This window comes from Panulirus ornatus, chromosome 52 (assembly GCF_036320965.1).
Source record: "Panulirus ornatus isolate Po-2019 chromosome 52, ASM3632096v1, whole genome shotgun sequence".
Lineage (NCBI taxonomy): Eukaryota > Metazoa > Arthropoda > Malacostraca > Decapoda > Palinuridae > Panulirus > Panulirus ornatus.
In genome coordinates, this window is record NC_092275.1 from 698,350 (window position 1) to 723,981 (window position 25,632).

The 25,632-nt window shown below is 40.6% G+C and overlaps 1 long non-coding RNA gene across 1 annotated transcript in view; it reads right to left on the reverse strand.

Moving 5' to 3' along the window:
• Positions 1-930: 930 nt before the first annotated feature.
• LOC139764964 (uncharacterized) overlaps positions 931-25,632 on the reverse strand; it is a 34,670-nt gene continuing 9,968 nt past the window's right edge. Inside the window, exons 2-3 of the long non-coding RNA XR_011716526.1 lie at positions 1,582-1,711; positions 931-1,421 (exon numbers count right to left, since the gene is read on the reverse strand). This is a non-coding gene — a long non-coding RNA (uncharacterized lncRNA). The remainder of the gene's footprint in view (positions 1,422-1,581; positions 1,712-25,632) is intronic.

The following is a 25,632-nucleotide window of genomic DNA, read 5'->3' on the forward strand; positions in this document are numbered from 1 at the left end:
TCTACGTCTTCTATATCATTCTTGCATCTCCCCTGACAATGTGATCATTACACGAAAGTGCACTTGGGAACTCATCGTGTTTCATTCTCTTGTGTCATTTTGCATCTACTAGATCACCTGAGTTGGCTGTGGAATTAATGCCGGCCCCATGCTTGGCCGAACCTAGGAGGGCCCGTTCTGACATGGTCAATGAAACTGACCTTAACACCAAATAGACCCGCATGTGTTATTTTTTTCTTTTTCTTTTTGACAAGAAAGAAAATCTTTATCGTCGCACAGAAAAAAATCCTAATTCCTATTCATTCACTCATAATAGAACAGATGATGAAAATAAGCCATTTTACATCCATTACACAAATGTACAAAATCCATGATAGTAGCTTACAGGAAAAGTGGTGTGAGGGTAGGTCTAGAGTGTTGACACCGCCAGCAGCTGGGGAGGAGTGAGCCGTGTTGTCTCTTGTCATGGATTTTACTGGTGAACAGCATCGCCACTCACCTATTATGTCATTTGTCATGCTCACATCCCGTTGGTCAGAGTCTGGCATGCTCTGTTTTCACTGGTGACTATTAAGTCACGCTATCACCCCATTGGTCAACGCTTGGCATGCTGTCATCCCATTGGTTAACTACATTTTTTTTTCCAGTAGTGTTCAGCATGTCTTGCCATACGAACTCTCAGTAAAGTAATAGGATTTCCTTGGCTTGTTTTGTTGGTCTGGTGAATGTTTTCGAACGCTACGTAAGCAAGATGGCTTGCATTTTCTTGTTATTCTTTCACCGAGAGATATAAAATGAAAATAAAGTATATAGGAAGGTGTATAAGTAAAGTTATACATCGAAAAATATACACACACACACACACACACACACACACACTGTTATTCTTTACTTAAAGAGATTCATAATCACATCAATTGACAGATCGGTTGAAAAACAGAATACACCGACTACATATGTAATGAACTCGACCATTATTGCATGATACCTTGGAGGAAAAACAAAAATCATGAAATCTCTTTTTAATTTGATACAGGAAATAATATATCATTGCCATTAACTTCTATCTTGTAAATGAATGGTATTAGCCAAAAATATGTTAAAATGCCATGGTAAAATTGAGAATAAAGGCTGGGAAAGGAATGAGAAAAAAGGTGAACAGAATGAAAAATATGTACTTAATGTGTTGATTGGAAGACTAAAGGAAAACTTCGTAATCTCTTTGGCTGGAGAAAATAGCGTATATGAAACGCTTAGCAAGTTCATCCTAGTTCACTGGAAGTTCGTATAAACGTTGGTGAAGAAGAGATCACTTCATCATATCATAGGTTGGATGGTCGCACAATAATTCGTCTGAGGCGCTCAAGACACAGAACAAAGAGCCCGAGGGCATACCCAACCATCAGAACGACAAACATCCCCTGAAATACAGAGAAATGACTCCATGAACACCGGGGAAAGGCGTATAACAGATGATTAGTACAATAAACATGTTGTTCTTTAATTCTTTCAGTTTTTTCTAGGGATGTATTATTTACGCCGGAGGTTTACCCCATGAATTGTATTCTAGATATACAGTACCCATATGTTACTGAGTGCGAGAGGGGTTTTCACTGCTATCTTGGTGGGAGAGTTATAGCATATAGTGGAATTTGGTTCGTCTCTTCTCATCCAGTAGTAGAATAGTCCTGCCTCCATCACAGTCATTATCCTGTGAGAGAAAACAGATATAAATCTAACAACCACGTCACATCGGCACGACAACAAACATGTAGCACTGCACAACACGGTTGGAACAATGGTTCACCCAGAACCAAATATCTCGATCTTCATATAAGTCTTTAATCACCCCCTTGCCTTTATATATATCATTTTACTTATATTATTTTATTATACCTTGCCGCTGTCTCCCGCCTTAGCGAGGAAGCGCAAGCAAACAGAAGAAAGAATGGACCAACCCACCCACATACACATGTATATATATACACGTCCACACACGCAAACATACATACCTATACATCTCAACGTATACATATATATATATATATATATATATATATATATATATATATATATATATATATATATATATATATATATTTTTTTTTTTTTATACTTTGTCGCTGTCTCCCGCGTTTGCGAGGTAGCGCAAGGAAACAGACGAAAGAAATGGCCCCCTCCCCCATACACATGTACATACACACGTCCACACACGCAAATATACATACCTACACAGCTTTCCATGGTTTACCCCAGACGCTTCACATGCCTTGATTCAATCCACTGACAGCACGTCAACCCCTGTATACCACATCGCTCCAATTCACTCTATTCCTTGCCCTCCTTTCACCCTCCTGCATGTTCAGGCCCCGATCACACAAAATCTTTTTCACTCGATCTTTCCACCTCCAATTTGGTCTCCCTCTTCTCCTCGTTCCCTCCACCTCCGACACATATATCCTCTTGGTCAATCTTTCCTCACTCATTCTCTCCATGTGACCAAACCATTTCAAAACACCCTCTTCTGCTCTCTCAACCACGCTCTTTTTATTTCCACACATCTCTCTTACCCTTACGTTACTTACTCGATCAAACCACCTCACACCACACATTGTCCTCAAACATCTCATTTCCAGCACATCCATCCTCCTGCGCACAACTCTATCCATAGCCCACGCCTCGCAACCATACAACATTGTTGGAACCACTATTCCTTCAAACATACCCATTTTTGCTTTCCGAGATAATGTTCTCGACTTCCACACATTTTTCAAGGCTCCCAAAATTTTCGCCCCCTCCCCCACCTTATGATCCACTTCCGCTTCCATGGTTCCATCCGCTGACAGATCCACTCCCAGATATCTAAAACACTTCACTTCCTCCAGTTTTTCTCCATTCAAACTCACCTCCCAATTGACTTGACCCTCAACCCTACTGTACCTAACAACCTTGCTCTTATTCACATTTACTCTTAACTTTCTTCTTCCACACACTTTACCAAACTCAGTCACCAGCTTCTGCAGTTTCTCACATGAATCAGCCACCAGCGCTGTATCATCAGCGAACAACAACTGACTCACTTCCCAAGCTCTCTCATCCCCAACAGACTTCATACTTGCCCCTCTTTCCAGGACTCTTGCATTTACCTCCCTAACAACCCCATCCATAAACAAATTAAACAACCATGGAGACATCACACACCCCTGCCGCAAACCTACATTCACTGAGAACCAATCACTTTCCTCTCTTCCTACACGTACACATGCCTTACATCCTCGATAAAAACTTTTCACTGCTTCTAACAACTTGCCTCCCACACCATATATTCTTCATACCTTCCACAGAGCATCTCTATCAACTCTATCATATGCCTTCTCCAGATCCATAAATGCTACATACAAATCCTTTTGCTTTTCTAAGTATTTCTCACATACATTCTTCAAAGCAAACACCTGATCCACACATCCTCTACCACTTCTGAAACCGCACTGCTCTTCCCCAATCTGATGCTCTGTACATGCCTTCACCCTCTCAATCAATACCCTCCCATATAATTTACCAGGAATACTCAACAAACTTATACCTCTGTAATTTGAGCACTCACTCTTATCCCCTTTGCCTTTGTACAATGGCACTATGCACGCATTCCGCCAATCCTCAGGCACCTCACCATGAGTCATACATACATTAAATAACCTTACCAACCAGTCAACAATACAGTCACCCCCTTTTTTAATAAATTCCACTGCAATACCATCCAAACCTGCTGCCTTGCCGGCTTTCATCTTCCGCAAAGCTTTTACTACCTCTTCTCTGTTTACCAAATCATTTTCCCTAACCCTCTCACTTTGCACACCACCTCGACCAAAACACCCTATATCTGCCACTCTGTCATCAGACACATTCAACAAACCTTCAAAATACTCATTCCATCTCCTTCTCACATCACCACTACTTGTTTTCACCTCCCCATATATATATATATATATATATATATATATATATATATATATATATATATATATATATATATATATATATATATATATATATATATATATATATATATATATATATATATATATACACAGACATATACATATATACACATGTACATAATTCATACTGTCTGCGCTTATTCATTCCCGTCGTCACGCCGCCACAAATGAAACGACAACCCCCTTCCCCCGAATGTGCGCTAGGTAGCGCTAGGAAAAGACAACAAAGGTCACATTCGTTCACACTCAGTCTCTAGCTGTCATGTATAATGCACCGAAACCACAGCTCCCTTTCCACATCTAAGTTCCACAAAACCTTTCATGGTTTGCCCTAGACGCTTCACATGCCTTGGTTCAATTCATTGACAGCACGTCGACCCAGGTATACCATTTCGTTCCATTTCACTCTGTTCCTTGCAGGCCTTTCACCCTCATGTATGTTTAGGCCGTGATCGCTCAAAATCTTTTTCACCCTATTCTTCCACCTCCAATTTGTTCTCCCACTTCTCCTCGTTCCCTCCACCTCTGACAAATATATCCTCTTTGTTAATCTTTCCTTACTTATTCTCTCCATGTTACCAAACCATTTCAATACAACCTCTTCTGCTCTCTCAACCACGCTCTTTTATTACCACACATCTCTCTTTCATTACTTACTCGATCAAACCACCTCACACCACATATTGTCCTTAAACATCTCATTTCCAGCAGATACACTCTCTTCCGCACAACCCTGTTTATAGCCCACGCCTCGCAACCATATAACATATGTTGGAACCATCATTTTTTCAAACATACCCATTCTTGCTCTCCGAGTTAACGTTCTTGCCTTCCACACATAGAATTGAAAACAACAGCATATTCAGCGTTATTAAGCTTCTTTCTGATGTTCTCTATTTTTTTCAGTATCATTCTACCATTAGGTGGGTGCTCAAACGCCAGTTGTCCAAAGTTATCCATTTATTTCAGTTAACCTTTCTCCCTCACTGAGGGATTTTGTAGAAATCTACAAAAAGAGAAACAACTGCGTCACGAAAATCATATATGATATGTATAAGGCATCCAAAATAAAAAAAAATTAGAAAAAACATAGTATATAGCACATAAGAGTAAAGGAAAGTTCTACAAGCGAAACAAATTAACGATATTATGAAGGGTAGTATGAATTATAATCTAAATAGAAATTGTTGAGACAAATATAGAAAAACGTACAGTTGAGGAAACACAGAGGAACAGTATTAAACGAGTATAGAAATTCCATCACTAAATGCACAAAGTAGGGCCGTTATTGTCCGGTTAGGGAGCTGAGGTCACTTTGGGCTCGTCTGATTCTCTCCGTTGTAATATATCATCAGACAGATATCCTTGTCTTCAGCGGTCGCTTTGCTGTTTCTGGGCACATATCTAGCACGACTTTCTTGTCTTTTTGATATGCTGTCGTAAATGTGTTCCTGTAATAAACTTTGATGTTGTCGCGTTAAGGTATCTGCTTGTCACGAGATGTTGCTTTAGCAGGTTCTTCACAATGGCATCAAATTCAGTATTTGATGAGCTAGTGTTAATTAACATATGCCGGACACTTCGAAGTTCATTGTGTAGAAGTTGGAAGGTGAGCACTTGATGGCTTTCCTCAGGTATGCACGAAAAAATGCATATCGTATTATATTTTATCATAGTTTGTCGCTGTCTCCTGCGTTAGCGAGGTAGTGCAAGGAAACAGACGAAAGAATAGCCCAACCCACCCACATACACATGTATATACATAAACGCCCACATACGCACATATATATATCTATACATTTCAACGCATACATACATATACAGTATATGCAGAGACATATACATATATACACATGTACGTATTCATACTCACTGCCCTCATCAATTCACGTCGCCACCCCACCACATATGAAATAGCAGCACCCTCCCCACGCGCGCGTGCGATGTAACGCAAGGAAAAGACAACAAAGGCCACATTCATTCACACTTAGTCTCTGTTTGTCATGTGTAATGCACCGAAACCACACCTCCCTTTCCTCATCCTGGCCCAACAAAACTTTCCATGGTTTACCCCAGACGCTTCACATGCCCTGGTTCAATCCACAGGCACCACGTCGATCCCGGTATACCACATCGTTCCAATTCACTCTATTCCTTGCACGCCTTTCACCCTCCTGCATGTTCAGGCCCCGATAGCTCAAAATCTTTTTCACTCCAACCTTTCACCTCCAATTTGGTCTTCCACTTCTCCTCGTTCCCTCCACCTCTGACACATATATCCTCTTTGTCAATCTTTCCTCATTCATTTTCTCTATGTGACCAAACCACTTCAATACACCCTCTTCTGCTCTCTCAACCAAACTCATTACATTACCACACACCTCTCTTACCATTTCATTACTTACTTGATCAAACCACCTCGCACGACATATTGTCCTCCACCATCTCAATTCGAGCATATCCACTCTCCTCCGCACAGCCCTATCTATAGCCATGCCTCTCATCCATATATATTGTTGGAACCACTATTCCTTCAAACATACCCATTTTTGCTTTCCGAGATAACATTCTCGCACTTCACACATTCTTCAACGCTCCCAGAACCTTAGCCCCCTCCCCCACCCTATGATTCACTTCCGCTTCCTTGGTTCCATCCGCTGCCAGATCCACTCCCAGATATCTAAAACACTTTACTTCCTCCAGTTTTCTCCATTCAAACCTACCTCCCACTTGACTTGTCCTCAACGCTATAGTACCTAATAACCTTGCTCTTGTTCACATATACTCAGTTTTTTTCTTTCACGCACTTTACGAAATTCAGTCACCAGCTTCTGCAGTTTCTAACACGAATCAGCCACCAGCGCTGCATCATCAGCGAACAACAACTGACTCACTTCCCAAGCCCCCTCATCCACAACAGACTGCATACTTGCCCCTCTCGCCAAAACTCCTGCATTCACCTCCCTAACATCCACATCCATAAACAAATTAACCAGCAATGGAGACATCATGCACCCCTGCCGCAAACTGACACTCACTGAGAACCAATCACTTTCCTCCCTTCCAACTCATACACGTGCCGTACATCATCGATAAAAACTTTTCACTGCTTCTACCAACCTGCCTCCCGCACTATATACACTTTATACCTTCCACAGAACATCTGTATTAACTCATATGCCTTCTCCAGATCCATAAATGCTATAAAGAAACCCATCTGTTTTTCTAAGTATTTGTCACATACATTCTTCAAAACAAACATCCGCACATCCTCTACCACCTCTGAAACCACACTGCTCTTCCCCAATCTGATGCTCTGTACATGCCTTGACCCTTTCAATCAATAACCTCCCATATAATTTCCCAGGAATACTCAACAAACTTATACCTCTGTAATTTGAACACTCACCTTTATCCCGTTTGCCTTTGTACAATGGCACTATGCATGCATTCCGCCAATCCTTAGGCACTTCACCATGAATAGTAGATACATTCAATATCCTTTCCAACCAGTTATCAACACAGTCACCACCCTTTTTTAATATATTCCACTGCAATACCATGCAAACCAGCCGCTTTGCCGGATTTCATTTTCCTGAAAGCTTTCAGTACCTCTTCTCTATTTATCAAATCATTCTCCCTGATCCTATATCTGCCACTCAATCATCAAACACATTCAACAAGCCTTCAAAATTCTCACTCCATCTCCTTCTCATTTCAACATTACTTGTTATTACCTCCCCGTTATCCCTTTTCATCGATGTTCCAAATTGTTCTCTTGTCTTACACACTTTATTTACCTCCTTGTAAAACATCTTTTTACTCTAACGAAAATTTATGATACTCTCTCAACCCAACTCTCATTTGCCCTCTTTTTCACCACTTACACCTTTTTCTTGGCTTCTTGCCTCTTTATTTAATGAATCTCCTAGTCATTTGCAATATTTCCATGCAAAAATCATCCACTTGCCTTTCTCTTCTCTTTCACTAACAATCTGACTCCTTCAACCCACCATTACCCTTTATATATATATATTAATTTTCCAAAAGAAGGAACAGAGAATTGGGCCAGGTGAGGGTATTCCCTCAAAGGCCCAGTCCACTGTTCTTAACGCTACCTCGCTGGTGCGGGAAATGGCGAATAGTTTGAAAGAAAGAAATATATAAGTGATTGGTTCTCAGTGAATGTAGGTTTGCGGCAGGGGTGTGTGATGTCTCCATGGTTGTTTAATTTGTTTATGGATGGGGTTGTTAGGGAGGTGAATGCAAGAGTTTTGGAAGGAGGGTTAAGTATGAAGTCTGTTGTGGATGAGAGAGCTTGGGAAGTGAGTCAGTTGTTGTTCGCTGATGATATAGCGCTGGTGGCTGATTCATGTGAGAAACTGCAGAAGCTGGTGACTGAATTTTGTAAAGTGTGTGAAAGAAGAAAGTTAAGAGTAAATGTAAATAAGAGCAAGGTTATTAGGTACAGTAGGGTTGAGGGTCAAGTCAATTGGGAGGTAAGTTTAAATGGAGATAAACAGGAGGAAGTAAAGTGTTTTAGATATCTGAGAGTGGATCTGGCAGCGGATGGAACCATGGAAGCGGAAGTGAATCATAGGGTGGGGGAGGGGGCGAAAATCCTGGGAGCCTTGAAGAATGTGTGGAAGTCGAGAACATTATCTCGGAAAGCAGAAATGGGTATGTTTGAAGGAATAGTGGTTCCAACAATGTTGTATGGTTGCGAGGCGTGGGGTATGGATAGAGTTGTGCGCAGAAGGGTGGATGTGCTGGAAATGAGATGTTTGAGGACAATGTGTGGTGTGAGGTGGTTTGATCGAGTAAGTAATGTAAGGGTAAGAGAGATGTGTGGAAATAAAAAGAGCGTGGTTAAGAGGGCAGAAGAGGGTGTTTTGAAATGGTTTGGGCAAATGGAGAGAATGAGTGAGGAAAGATTGACCAAGAGGATATATGTGTAGGAGGTGGAGGGAACGAGGAGAAGTGGGAGACCAAATTGGAGGTGGGGGACGGCGACGGGGCAAAGTGAATAAATAGATAAATATATATAGGGGAGAAAGAATACTTCCCACGTATTCCCTGCATGTCGTAGAAGGCGACTAAAAGGGAAGGGAGCGGGAGGCTGGAAATCCTCCCCTCTCATTTTTTTTTAAATTTTCCAAAAGAAGGAACAGAGGAGGGGGCCATATGAGGATATTCCCTCAAAGGCCCAGTCCTCTGTTCTTAACGCTACCTCGCTAATGCGGGAAATGGCGAATAGTATGAAAAAAAAATATATATATATATATATATATATATATATATATATTTTTTTTTCATACTATTCGCCATTTCCCGCATTAGCGAGGTAGCGTTAAGAACAGAGGACTGGGCCTTTGAGGGAATATCCTCATATGGCCCCCTCCTCTGTTCCTTCTTTTGGAAAATTTAAAAAAAAATGAGAGGGGAGGATTTCCAGCCTCCCGCTCCCTTCCCTTTTAGTCGCCTTCTACGACATGCAGGGAATACGTGGGAAGTATTCTTTCTCCCCTATATATATTTATCTATTTATTCACTTTGCCCCGTCGCCGTCCCCCACCTCCAATTTGGTCTCCCACTTCTCCTCGTTCCCTCCACCTCCTACACATATATCCTCTTGGTCAATCTTTCCTCACTCATTCTCTCCATTTGCCCAAACCATTTCAAAACACCCTCTTCTGCCCTCTTAACCACGCTCTTTTTATTTCCACACATCTCTCTTACCCTTACATTACTTACTCGATCAAACCACCTCACACCACACATTGTCCTCAAACATCTCATTTCCAGCACATCCATCCTCTTGCGCACAACTCTATCCATAGCCCACGCCTCGCAACCATACAACATTGTTGGAACCACTATTCCTTCAAACATACCCATTTTTGCTTTCCGGGATAATGTTCTCGACTTCCACACATTTTTCAAGGCTCCCAAAATTTTCGCCCCCTCCCCCACCCTATGATCCACTTCCGCTTCCATGGTTCCATCCGCTGACAGATCCACTCCCAGATATCTAAAACACTTCACTTCCTCCAGTTTTTCTCCATTCAAACTCACCTCCCAATTGACTTGACCCTCAACCCTACTGTACCTAATAACCTTGCTCTTATTCACATTTACTCTTAACTTTCTTCTTCCACACACTTTATCAAACTCCGTCACCAGCTTCTGCAGTTTCTCACATGAATCCGCCACCAGCGCTGTATCATCAGCGAACAACAACTGACTCACTTCCCAAGCTCTCTCATCCCCAACAGACTTCATACTTGCCACTCTTTCCAAGACTCTTGCATTTACCTCCCTAACAACCCCATCCATAAACAAATTAAACAACCATGGAGACATCACACACCCCTGCCGCAAACCTACATTCACTGAGAACCAATCACTTTCCTCTCTTCCTACACGTACACATGACTTACATCCTCGATAAAAACTTTTCACTGCTTCTAACAGGTGATAACAAGTAGTGGTGATGTGAGAAGGAGATGGAATGAGTATTTTGAAGGTTTGTTGAATGTGTCTCATGACAAAGTGGCAGATATAGGATGTTTGGGTCGAGGTGGTGTACAAAGTGAGAGGGTTAGGGAAAATGATTTGGTAAACAGAGAAGAGGTAGTAAAAGCTTTGCGGAAGATGAAAGCCGGCAAGGCAGCAGGTTTGGATGGTATTGCAGTGGAATTTATTAAAAAAGGGGGTGACTGTATTGTTGACTGGTTAGTAAGGTTATTTAATGTATGTATGACTCATGGTGAGGTGCCTGAGGATTGGCGGAATGCGTGCATAGTGCCATTGTACAAAGGCAAAGGGGATAAGAGTGAGTGCTCAAATTACAGAGGTATAAGTTTGTTGAGTATTCCTGGTAAATTATATGGGAGGGTATTGATTGAGAGGGTGAAGGCATGTACAGAGCATCAGATTGGGGAAGAGCAGTGTGGTTTCAGAAGTGGTAGAGGATGTGTGGATCAGGTGTTTGCTTTGAAGAATGTATGTGAGAAATACTTAGAAAAGCAAATGGATTTGTATGTAGCATTTATGGATCTGGAGAAGGCATATGATAGAGTTGATAGAGATGCTCTGTGGAAGGTATTAAGAATATATGGTGTGGGAGGCAAGTTGTTAGAAGCAGTGAAAAGTTTTTATCGAGGATATATATATATATATATATATATATATATATATATATATATATATATATATATATATATATATATATATATATATATATATATATATATAAAGTATGAAGTCTGTTGGGGATGAGAGAGCTTGGGAAGTGAGTCAGTTGTTGTCCGCTGATGATACAGCGCTGATGGCTGATTCATGTGAGAAACTGCAGAAGCTGGTGACTGAGTTTGGTAAAGAGTGTGAAAGAAGAAAGTTAATGGTAAATGTGAATAAGAGCAAGGTTATTAGGCACAGTAGGGTTGAGGGTCAAGTCAACTGAGAGTTAAGTTTGAATGGAGAAAAACTGGAGGAAGTAAAGTGTTTTAGATATCTGGGAGTGGATCTGGCAGCGGATGGAACCATGGAAGCGGAAGTGGATCATAGGGTGGGGGAGGGGGCGAAAATTCTGGGAGCCTTGAAGAATGTGTGGAAGTCGAGAACATTATCTCGGAAAGCAAAAATGGGTATGTTTGAAGGAATAGTGGTTCCAACAATGTTGTATGGTTGCGAGGCGTGGGCTATGGATAGAGTTGTGCGCAGGAGCATGGATGTGCTGGAAATGAGATGTTTGAGGACAATGTGTGGTGTGAGGTGGTTTGATCGAGTAAGTAACGTAAGGGTAAGAGAGATGTGTGGAAATAAAAAGAGCGTGGTTGAGAGAGCAGAAGAGGGTGTTTTGAAATTGTCTGGGCACATGGAGAGAATGAGTGAGGAAAGATTGACCAAGAGGATATGTGTCGGAGGTGGAGGGAACGAGGAGAAGTGGGAGACCAAATTGGAGGTGGAAAGATGGAGTGAAAAAGATTTTGTGTGATCGGGGAACGAACATGAATGAGGCTGAAAGGAGGGCAAGGAATAGATTGAATTGGATCGATGTGGTATACCGGGGTTGACGTGCTGTCAGTGGGTTGAATCAGAGCATGTGAAGCGTCTGGGGTAAACCATGGAAAGCTGTGTAGGTATGTATACTTGCGTGTGTGGATGTATGTATATACATGTGTATAGGGGTGGGTTGGGCCATTTCTTTCGTGTGTTTCCTTGCGCTACCTCGCAAACGCGGGAGACAGCGACAAAGCCAAAATATATATATATATATATATATATATATATATATATATATATATATATATATATATATATATATATATATATATATATGTATGGGAGGGTATTGATTGAGAGGGTGAAGGCATATACAGAGCATCAGACTGGGGAAGAGCAGTGTGGTTTCAAAAGTGGTAGAGGATGTGTGGATCAGGTGTTTGCTTTGAAGAATGTATGTGAGAAATACTTAGAAAAGCAAATGGATTTTTATGTAGCATTTATGGATCTGGAGAAGGCATATGATAGAGTTGATAGATATGCTCTGTGGAAGGTATTAAGAATATATGGTGTGGGAGGCAAGTTGTTAGAAGCAGTGAAAAGTTTTTATCGAGGATGTAAGGCATGTGTACGTGTAGGAAGAGAGGAAAGTGATTGGTTCTCAGTGAATGTAGGTTTACGGCAGGGGTGTGTGATGTCTCCATGGTTGTTTAATTTGTTTATGGATGGGGTTGTTAGGGAGGTGAATGCAAGAGTTTTGGAAAGAGGGGAAAGTATGAAGTATATTGGGGATGAGAGAGCTTGGGAAGTGAGCCATTTGTTGTTCGCTGATGATACAGCGCTCGTGGCTGATTCATGTGAGAAACTGCAGAAGCTGGTGACTGAGTTTGGTAAAGTGTGTGAAAGAAGAAAGTTAAGAGTAAATATGAATAAGAGCAAGGTTATTAGGTACAGTAGGGTTGAGGGTCAAGTCAATTGGAAGGTAAGTTTGAATGGAGAAAAACTGGAGGAAGTAAAGTGTTTTAGATATCTGGGAGTGGATCTGGCAGCGGATGGAACCATGGAAGCGGAAGTGGATCATAGGGTGGGGGAGGGGGCGAAAATTCTGGGAGCCTTGAAGAATGTGTGGAAGTCGAAAACATTATGTCGGAAGGCAAAAAAGAGTATGTTTGAAGAAATAGTGGTTCCAACAATGTTGTATGGTTGCGACACGTTGGCTATGGATAGAGTTGTGCGCAGGAGGATGGATGAGCTGGAAATGAGATGTTTGAGGACAATGTGTGGTGTGAGGTGGTTTGATCGAGTAATTAACGTAAGGGTAAGAGAGATGTGTGGAAATAAAAAGAGCGTGGTTGAGAGAGCAGAAGAGGGTGCTTTTTAGTGGTTTGGACACATGGAGAGAATGAGTGAGGAAATTTTGACCAAGAGGATATATGTGTCGGAGGTGGAGGGAGCGAGAAGTGGGAGACCAAATTGGAGGTGGAAAGATGGAGTGAAAAAGATTTTGTGTGATCGGGGCCTGAGGGTGGTTTGATTGTGAGGTGGTTTGATCGAGTAAGTAACGTAAGGGTAAGAGAGATGTGTGGAAATAAAAAGAGCGTGGTTGAGAGAGCAGAAGAGGGTGTTTTGAAATGGTTTGGGCACATGGAGAGAATGAGTGAGGAAAGATTGACCAAGAGGATATATATGTCGGAGGTGGAGGGAACGAGGAGAAGTGGGAGACCAAATTGGAGGTGGAAAGATGGAGTGAAAAAGATTTTGTGTGATCGGGGCCTGAACATGAAGGAGGGTGAAAGGAGGGCAAGGAATAGAGTGAATTGGATCGATGTGGTATACCGGGGTTGACGTGCTGTCAGTGGATTGAATCAGGGCATGTGAAGCGTCTGGGGTAAACCATGGAAGGCTGCGTAGGTATGTATACTATGCGTGTTTGGACATATGTATATACATGTATATGGGGGTGGGCTGGGCCATTTCTTTCGTCTGTTTCCTTGCGCTACCTTGCAAACGCGGGAGACAGCGACAACGCAAAAAAAGAAAAAAAAGATTATATATATATATATATATATATATATATATATATATATATATATATATATATATATATATATATATATATATATATATATATTCCCTGGGGATAGGGGAGAAAGAATACTTCCCACGTATTCCCTGCATGTCGTAGAAGGCGACTAAAAGGGGAGGGAGGGGGGGATGGAAATCCCCCCCTCTCGTTTTTTTTTAATTTTCCAAAAGAAAGAATAGAGAATTGGGCCAGGTGAGGGTATTCCCTCAAAGGCCCACTCCTCTGTTCTTAACGCTACCTCGCTAATGCGGGAAATGGCGAATAGTTTGAAAGAAAGAAAGATATATATATATATATATATATATATATATATATATATATATATATATATATATATATATATATATATATATATATATATATATATATATATATATATATATATATATTCCCTGGGGATAGGGGAGAAAGAATACTTCCCACGTATTCCCTGCATGTCGTAGAAGGCGACTAAAAGGGGAGGGAGCGGGGGGCTGGAAATCCTCCCCTCTCGTTTTTTTTTAATTTTCCAAAAGAAGGAACAGAGAATTGGGCCAGGTGAGGGTATTCCCTCAAAGGCCCACTCCTCTGTTCTTAACGCTACCTCGCTAATGCGGGAAATGGCGAATAGTTTGAAAGAAAGAAAGAATATATATATATGTATATATATATATATATATATATATATATATATATATATATATATATATATATATATATATATATATATATATATATATATATATATATATATATATATATATATATATATATATATATATATATATATATATATATATATATATATGTCGTAGAAGGCGACTAAAAGGGAAGGGAGGCGGGGGGCTGGAGATCCTCCTCTATCGGATTTTTAATTTTCCAAAAGAAGGGACAGAGAAGGGGGCTAGGTGAGGATATTCCCTCAAAGCCCCAGTCCTCTTTTCTTAGCGCCACCTCGCTATCTTGGGAAATGGCGAATAGTATGAACGAAAGAAAGGTATATATGGGGAATACCTATATATATTGGGAATACCTTGTTTAAAAAGCGAGATATACATAAGTATACTTATGTAAGTAGGAGAGATGGCCAGAGAGCGTTATTGGATTATGTGTTAAATGACAGGCGCACGGAAGAGAGACTTTTGGATGTTAATGTGCTCAGAGGTGCAACTGGAGGGATGTCTGATCATTATCTTGTGGAGGCTAAGGTGAAGATTTGTATCGGTTTTCAGAAAAGAAGAGTGAATGATGGGGTGAAGAGGGTGGTGAGAGTAAGTGAGCTTGGGAAGGAGACTTGTGTGAGGAAGTACCAGGAGAGACTGAGTACAGAATGGAAAAAGGTGAGAAAAATGGAAGTATGGGGAGTGGGGGAGGAATAGGATGTATTTAGGGAATCAGTGATGGATTGCGCAAAAGATGCATGTGGCATGAGAAGAGTGAGAGGTGGGTTGATTAGAAAAGGGTAGTGAGTGGTGGGATGAAGAAGTAAGATTATTAGTGAAAGAGAAGAGAGAGGCATTTGGACGATTTTTGCAGGAAAAAAATGCAGTTGAATGGGATACGTATAAAAGAAAGAGACAGGAGGTCAAGAGAAAGGTGCAAGAGGTGAAAAAGAGGGTAAATGAGAGTTGGGGTGAGTGAGTATCATTAAATTTTAGGGAGAATAAAAAGATGTTCTGGAGGGAGGTAAGTAAAGTGCGTAAGACAAGGGAGCAAATGGAAACTTCAGTGAAGGGCGCAAATGGGACGTGATAACAAGTAGTGGTGATGTGAGAAGGACATGGAGTGAGTATTTTGAAGGTTTGTTGAATGTGTTTGATGACAGAGTGGCAGATATAGGGTGTTTTGGTCGAGGTGGTGTGCAAAGTGAGAGGGTTAGGGAAAATGATTTAGTAAACAGAGAAGAGGTAGTGAAAGCTTTGCGGAGGATGAAAGCCGGCAATGCAGCAGGTTTGGATGGTATTGCAGTGATATTTATTAAAAAAGGGGGTGACTGTATTATTGACTCATGGTGAGGTGCCTGAGGATTGGCGGAATGCGTGCATATTGTCATTGTAAAAAGGCAAAGGGGATAAGAGTGAGTGCTCAAATCATAGAGGTATAAGTTTGTTGAGTATTCCTGGTAAATTATATGGGAGGGTATTGATTGAGAGGGTGATGGCATGTACAGAGCATCAGATTGGGGAAGAGCAGTGTGGTTTCAGAAATGGTAGAGGATGTGTGGATCAGGTGTTTGCTTTGAAGAATGTACGTGAGAAATACTTAGAAAAGCAAATGGATTTGTATGTAGCATTTATGGATCTGGAGAAGGCATATGATAGAGTTGATAGAGATGCTCTGTGGAAGGTATTAAGAATATATGGTGTGGGAGGCAAGTTGTTAGAAGCAGTGAAAAGTTTTTATCGAGGATGTAAGGCATGTGTACGTGTAGGAAGAGAGAAAAGTGATTGGTTCTCAGTGAATGTAGGTTTGCGGCAGGGGTGTGTGATGTCTCCATGGTTGTTTAATTTGTTTATGGATGGGGTTGTTAGGGAGGTAAATGCAAGAGTTTTGGAAAGAGGGGCAAATATGAAGTCTGTTGTGGATGAGAGAGCTTGGGAAGTGAGTCAGTTGTTGTTCGCTGATGATACAGCGCTGGTGGCTGATTCATGTGAGAAATTGCAGAAGCTGGTGACTGAGTTTGGTAAAGTGTGTGAAAGAAGAAAGGTACAGTATGTTTGAGTGTCAAGTCAATTGGGAGGTAAGTTTGAATGGAGAAAAAGTGGAGGAGGTGAAGTGTTTTAGATATTTGGGAGTGGATCTGGCAGCAGATGGAACCATGGAAGCGGAAGTTGATCATAGGGTGGGGGAGGGGGCGAAAATTCTGGGAGCCTTTAAGAATGTGCGGAAGTCGAGAACATTATGTCCGAAAGGAGAAATGGGTATTTTTGAAGGAATAGTGGTTCAAGCAATGTTGTATGGTTGCGAGGCGTGGGCTATGGATACAGTTGTGAGTAGGAGGATGGATGTGCTGGAAATGAGATGTTTGAGGACAATGTGTGGTGTAAGGTGGTTTGATCGAGTAAGTAACGTAAGGGTAAGAGAGATGTGTGGAAATAAAAAGAGCGTGGTTGAGAGAGCAGAAGAGGGTGTTTTGAAATGGTTTGGGCACATGGAGAGAATGAGTGAGGAAAGATTGACCAAGAGGATATAGGTGTCGGAGGTGGAGGGAACGAGGAGAAGAGGAAGACCAAATTGGAGGTGGAAAGATGGAGTGAAAAAGATTTTGTGTGATCGGGGCCTGAACATGCAGGAGGGTGAAAGGAGGGCAAGGAATAGAGTGAATTGGAGCGATGTGGTATACCGGGGTTGACGTGCTGTCAGTGGATTGAATCAGGGCATGTGAAGCGTCTGGGGTAAACCATGGAAAGCTGTGTAGGTATGTATATTTGCGTGTGTGGACGTATGTATATAAATGTGTATGGGGGTGGGTTGGGCCATTTCTTTCGTCTGTTTCCTTGCGCTACCTCGCAAACGCGGGAGACAGCGACAAAGCAAAAAAAAAAAAAAAATATATATATACATATATATATATATATATATATATATATATATATATATATATATATATATATATATATATATATATATATATATATATATATATATATATATATATATATATATATATATATATATATATATATATATATATATATATATATATATATATATATATATATATATATATATATATATATATATATATATATATATATATATATATATATATATATATATATATATATATATATATATATATATATATATATATATATATATATATATATATATATATATATATATATATATATATATATATATATATATATATATATATATATATATATATATATATATATATATATATATATATATATATAAACACCTTTCTTTCCTTCCCCAGGATCCCTCTCTGTACGGTTCTTTTAGCACTCAGGAGGATGGCCTAACATCCACTAGATGAACTACTCCAAAGGCATACACAAGTTACACTTTCTCATCTGCATTCTGAACACCACCCATCTCTCCAACATTAAAAACTGATTCATATCACAAGGACCCCCACCCCCATGCCTGAGATGCAAATTCCATACTGGACAGTGAACTTTTTATTTTATTTATATTCATATTCATTTTACTTTGTCGCTGTCTCCCGCATTAGCGAGGTAGCGCAAGGAAACAGACAAAAGAATGGCCCAACCCACCCACATACACATGTATATACATACATGTCCACACTCGCAAATATACATACCTATACATCTCAATATATACATATATATACACACACAGACATATACATATATACACATGTACATTATTCTATTAATAATAATATATAACCCCAGGTGTATATTAATTTATCATCAATGTTACACAACCTTATAATCACTTTTACAGAGCTTCTGAAGCTCCCAGGTTGAACTAAAATCATTAGTAGAGAAATGATGGCTTCCTTTGTTGTGAGGTCTTCGTCCTGTCACAAGGATACAACCACGCTAAAAGAGCCTTCACATCTGCAGTGTAGCCTAATGCAGATGAAGTCCAGTAACAACTTCTCAACTGTCGTGCATTTTCTTCTCAAAGACACACACAAAACATAGTTCTTGACCTGTGATCCCACCTGCTGGCTATAGTAAGCTTCCTAGTTGCAGCAAGTGCCCCAGACAATGAGATCCTAGGATGGGAAAGTTTATTTATGTATATATATATATATATATATATATATATATATATATATATATATATATATATATATATATATATATATATATATATATATATATAGATACATATATATATATATATATATATATATATATATATATATATATATATATATATATATATATATATATATATATATATATATATATATATATATATATATATATATATATATATATCTATATATATATATATATATATATATATATATATATATATATATATATATATATATATATATATATATATATATATATATACATAAATAAACTTTCCTCTTTGTGTCTTTATCTTTCTAAAAAAATGGGAAACAGAAGGAGTCTCGAGTGGAGTGCTCATCCTCCTCGTAGACTCAGGTTGGGGTGTCTAAATGTGTGTGGATGTAATCAAGATGTGAAAATAGGAGAGATAGGTAGTATGTTTGAGGACAGGAACCTGGATGTTTTGGCTCTGAGTGAAACGAAGCTCAAGGGTAAAGGGGAAGAGTGGTTTGAGAATGTCTTGGGAGTAAAGTCCGGGGTTAGTGAGAGGACAAGAGCAAGGGAAGGAGTAGCAGTACTCCTGATACAAGAGTTGTGGGAGTATGTGATAGAATGTAAGAAAGTAAATTCTCGATTAATATGGGTAAAACTGAAAGTTGATGGAGAGAGATGGGTGATTATTGGTGCATATGAACCTGGGTATGAGAAGAAAGATCATGAGAGGCAAGTGTTTTCGGAGCAGATGAATGAGTGTGTTAGTGGTTTCGATGCACGAGACGGAGTTATAGTGATGGGTTATTTGAATGCAAAGGTGAGTAATGTGGCAATTGAGGCAAAAATTGTTATACATGGGGTGTTCAGTGTTGTAAATGAAAATGGTGAAGAGCTTGTAGATTTATGTGCTGAAAAAAGACTGGTGATTGGGAATACCTGGTTTAAAAAGCGAGATATACATAAGTATACGTATGTAAGTAGGAGAGATGGCCAGAGAGCGTTATTGGATTACGTGTTAATTGACAGGCTCGCGAAAGAGAGACTTTTGGATGTAAATGTGCTGAGAGGTGCAACTGGAGGGATGTCTGATCATTATCTTGTGGAGGCTAAGGTGAAGATTTGTATGGGTTTTCTGAAAAGAAGAGTGAATGTTGGGGTGAAGAGGGTGGTGAGAGTAAGTGAGCTTGGGAAGGAGACTTGTGTGAGGAAGTACCAGGAGAGACTGAGTACAGAATGGAAAAAGGTGAGAACAATGGAAGCAAGGGGAGTGGGGGAGGAATGGGATGTATTTAGGGAAGCAGTGATGGATTGCGCAAAAGATGCTTGTGGCATGAGAAGAGTGGGAGGTGGGTTGATTAGAAAGGGTAGTGAGTGGTGGGATGAAGAAATAAGATTATTAGTGAAAGAGAAGAGAGAGGCATTTGGACGATTTTTGCAGGGAAAATATGCAATTGAGTGGGAGATGTATAAAAGAAAGAGACAGGAGGTCAAGAGAAAGGTGCAAGAGGTGAAAAAAAGGGCAAATGAGAGTTGGGGTGAGAGAGTATCATTAAATTTTAGGGAGAATAAAAAGATGTTCTGGAAGGAGGTAAATAAAGTGCGTAAGACAAGGGAGCATATGGGAACTTCAGTAAAGGGCGGTAATGGGGAGGTGATAGCAAGTAGTGGTGATATGAGAAGGAGATGGAGTGAGTATTTTGAAGGTTTGTTGAATGTGTTTGATGATAGAGTGGCAGATATACGGTGTCTTGGTCGAGGTAGTGTGCAAGAGGGTTGGGGAAAATGATTTGGTAAACAGAGAAGAGGTAGTAAAAGCTTTGCGGAAGATGAAAGCCGGCAAGGCAGCAGGTTTGGATGGTATTGCAGTGGAATTTTTTAAAAAAGGGGGTGACTGTATTGTTGACTGGTTGGTAAGGTTATTTAATGTATGTATGACTCATGGTGAGGTGCCTGAGGATTGGCGAAATGCGTGCATAGTGCCATTGTACAAAGGCAAAGGGGATAAGAGTGAGTGCTCAAATTACAGAGGTATAAGTTTGTTGAGTATTCCTGGTAAATTATATGGGAGGGTATTGATTGAGAGGGTGATGGCATGTATAGAGCATCAGATTGGAGAAGAGCAGTGTGGTTTCAGAGGTGGTAGAGGATGTGTGGATCAGGTGTTTACTTTGAAGAATGTATGTGAGAAATACTTAGAAAAGCAAATGGATTTATATGTAGCATTTATGGATCTGGAGAAGGCATATGATAAAGCTGATAGAGATGCTCTGTGGAATTTATCAAAAATATATGTTGTGGGTGGCAAGTTGTTAGAAGCAGTGAAAAGTTTTTTTTCGAGGATGTAAGGCATGTGTACGTGTAGGAAGAGAGGAAGCGATTGGTTTTCAGTGAATGTAGGTTTGCGGCAGGGGTGTGTGATGTCTCCATGGTTGTTTAATTTCTTTATGGAGGGGTTGGTTGGGAGGTGAATGCAAGAGTTTTGGAAAGAGGGGCAAGAATGAAGTCTGCAGTGGATGAGAGAGCTTGGAAAGTGAGTTAGTTGTTGTTCGCTGATGATACAGCACTGGTGGCTGATTCACATGAGAAACTGCAGAAGCTGGTGACTGAGTTTGGTAAAGTGTGTGAAAGAAGAAAGTTAAGAGTAAATGTGAATAAGAACAAGGTTATTAGGTACACTAGGGTTGAGGGTCAAGTCAACTGGGAGGTAAGTTTGAATGGAGAAAAACTGGAGGAAGTAAAGTGTTTTAGATATCTGGGAGTTGATCTGGCAGCGGATGGAACCATAAAAGCGGAAGTGAATCATAGGGTGGGGGAGGAGGCGAGAATCCTGGGAGCCTTGAAGAATGTGTGGAAGTCGAGAACATTATCTCGGAAAGCAAAAATGTGTAAGTTTGAAGGAATAGTGGCTCCAACAATGTTGTATGGTTGCGAGGCGTGGGCTATGGATAGAGTTGTGCGCATGAGTGTGGATGTGCTGGAAATGAGATGTTTGAGGACAATGTTTGGTGTGAGGTGGTTTGATCGAGTAAGTAATGTAAGGGTAAGAGAGATGTGTGGAAATAAAAAGAGCGTGGTTGAGAGAGCAGAAGAGGGTGTTTTGAAATTGTTTGGGCACATGGAGAGAATGAGTGAGGAAAGATTGACCAAGAGGATATATGTGTCGTAGTTGGAGGGAACGAGGAGGATTGGGAGACCAAATTGGAGGTGGAAAGATGGAGTGAAAAAGATTTTGAGTGATCGGGGCCTGAACATGCAGGAGGGTGAAAGGCGGGCAAGGAATGGAGTGACTTTGATCGATGTGGTATACCGGGCTGACGTGCTGTTACTGGATTGAATCAGTGTATGTGAAGCGTCTGGAGTAAACCATAACCATGGAAAGGTGTGTGGGGCCTGGATGTGGAAAGGGAGCTGTGGTTTCGGGCATTATTGCATGACAGCTAGAGACTGAGTGTGAACGAATGAGGCCTATGCTGTCTTTTCCTAGCACTAACCCGCACACATGAAGGGGGAGGGGGATGGTATTCCATGTGTGGCGAGGTGCCGATGGAAATGAATAAAGTCATACAGTGTGAATTGTGTGCATGGGTATATATGTATGTATGTGTGTGTGTATATATATGTGTACAATGAGATGTATAGGTATGTATATTTGCGTGTGTGGACATGGGTCTATATACATGTGTATGGGGGTGGGTTGGGCTATTTCTTTCGTCTGTTTCCTTGCGCTACCTCGGAAACGCGGGAGACAGCAACAAAGCAATATATATATATATATATATATATACATATATATATATATATATATATATATATATATATATATATATATATATATATATATAATATATATATATCATTTTATTTTTTATTATACTTTGTCGCTGTCTCCCGCGTTTGCGAGGTAGCGCAAGGAAACAGACGAAAGAAATGGCCCAACCCCCCCCCCATACACATGTATATACATACGTCCACACACGCAAATATACATACCTACACAGCTTTCCATGGTTTACCCCAGACGCTTCACATGCCTTGATTCAATCCACTGACAGCACGTCAACCCCGGTATACCGCATCGCTCCAATTCACTCTATTCCTTGCCCTCCTTTCACCCTCCTTCATGTTCAGGCCCCGATCACACAAAATCTTTTTCACTCCATCTTTCCACCTCCAATTTCGTCTCCCTCTTCTCCTCGTTCCCTCCACCTCCGACACATATATCCTCTTGGTCAATCTTTCCTCACTCATTCTCTCCATGTGCCCAAACCACTTCAAAACACCATCTTCTGCTCTCTCAACCACGCTCTTTTTATTTCCACACATATCTCTTACCCTTACGTTACTCACTCGATCAAACCACCTCACACCACACATTGTCCTCAAACATCTCATTTCCAGCACATCCATCCTCCTGCGCACAACTCTATCCATAGCCCACGCCTCGCAACCATACAACATTGTTGGAACCACTATTCCTTCAAACATACCCATTTTTGCTTTCCGAGATAATGTTCTCGACTTCCACACATTCTTCAAGGCTCCCAGAATTTTCGCCCCCTCCCCCACCCTATGATCCACTTCCGCTTCCATGGTTCCATCCGCTGCCACATCCACTCCCAGATATCTAAAACACTTCACTTCCTCCAGTTTTTCTCCATTCAAACTCACCTCCCAATTTACTTGAAACTCAACCCTACTGTACCTAATAACCTTGCTCTTATTCACATTTACTCTTAACTTTCTTCTTCCACACACTTTACCAAACTCAGTCACCAGCTTCTGCAGTTTCTCACATGAATCAGCCACCAGCGCTGTATCATCAGCGAACAACAACTGACTCACTTCCCAAGCTCTCTCATCCCCAACAGACTTCATACTTGCCCCTCTTTCCAAAACTCTTGCATTTACCTCCCTAACAACCCCATCCATAAACAAATTAAACAACCATGGAGACATCACACACCCCTGCCGCAAACCTACATTCACTGAGAACCAATCACTTTCCTCTCTTCCTACACGTACACATGCCTTACATCCTCGATAAAAACTTTTCACTGCTTCTAACAACTTGCCTCCCACACCATATATTCTTAATACCTTCCACATAGCATCTCTATCAACTCTATCATATGCCTTCTCCAGATCCATAAATGCTACATACAAATCCATTTGCTTTTCTAAGTATTTCTCACATACATTCTTCAAAGCAAACACCTGATCCACACATCCTCTACCACTTCTGAAACCACACTGCTCTTCCCCAATCTGATGCTCTGTACATGCCTTCACCCTCTCAATCAATACCCTCCCATATGATTTACCAGGAATACTCAACAAACTTATACCTCTGTAATTTGAGCACTCACTCTTATCCCCTTTGCCTTTGTACAATGGCACTATGCACGCATTCCGCCAATCCTTAGGCACCTCACCATGAGTCATACATACATTAAATAACCTGACCAACCAGTCAATAATACAGTCACCCCCTTTTTTAATAAATTCCACTGCAATACCATCCAAACCTGCTGCCTTGCCGGCTTTCATCTTCCGCAAAGCTTTCACTACCTCTTCTCTGTTTACCAAATCATTTTCCCTAACCCTCTCACTTTGCACACCACCTCGATAAAACACCCTATATCTGCCACTCTATCATCAAACACATTCAACAAACCTTCAAAATACTCACTCCATCTCCTTCTCACATCACCACTACTTGTTATCACCTCCCCATTTGCGCCCTTCACTGAAGTTCCCATTTGCTCCCTTGTCTTACGCACTTTATTTACCTCCTTCCAGAACATCTTTTTATTCTCCCTAAAATTTAATGATACTCTCTCACCCCAACTCTCATTTGCCCTTTTCTCACCTCTTGCACCTTTCTCTTGACCTCCTGTCTCTTTCTTTTATACATCTCCCACTCAATTGCATTTTTTCCCTGCAAAAATCGTCCAAATGCCTCTCTCTTCTCTTTCACTAATACTCTTACTTCTTCATCCCACCACTCACTACCCTTTCTAATCAACCCACCTCCCACTCTTCTCATGCCACAAGAATCTTTTGCGCAATCCATCACTGATTCCCTAAATACATCCCATTCCTCCCCCACTCCCCTTACTTCCATTGTTCTCACATTTTTCCATTCTGTACTCAGTCTCTCCTGGTACTTCCTCACACAGGTCTCCTTCCCAAGCTCACTTACTCTCACCACCCTCTTCACCCCAACATTCACTCTTCTTTTCTGAAAACCCATACAAATCTTCACCTTAGCCTCCACAAGATAATGATCAGACATCCCTCCAGTTGCACCTCTCAGCACATTAACATCCAAAAGTCCCTCTTTCGCACGCCTGTCAATTAACACGTAATCCAATAACGCTCTCTGGCCCTCTCTCTTACTTACATAAGTATACTTATGTATATCTCGCTTTTTAAACCAGGTATTCCCAATCATCAGTCCTTTTTCAGCATATAAATCTACAAGCTCTTCACCATTTCCATTTACAACACTGAACACCCCATGTACACCAATTATTCCCTCAACTGCCACATTACTCACCTTTGCATTCAAATCACCCATCACTATAATCCGGTCTCGTGCATCAAATCCACTAACACACTCATTCAGCTGCTCCCAAAACACTTGCCTCTCATGATCTTTCTTCTCATGCCCGGGTGCATATGCACCAATAATCACCCACCTCTCTCCATCAACTTTCAGTTTTACCCATATTAATCGAGAATTTACTTTCTTACATTCTATCACATACTCCCACAACTCCTGTTTCAGGAGTATTGCTACTCCTTCCCTTGCTCT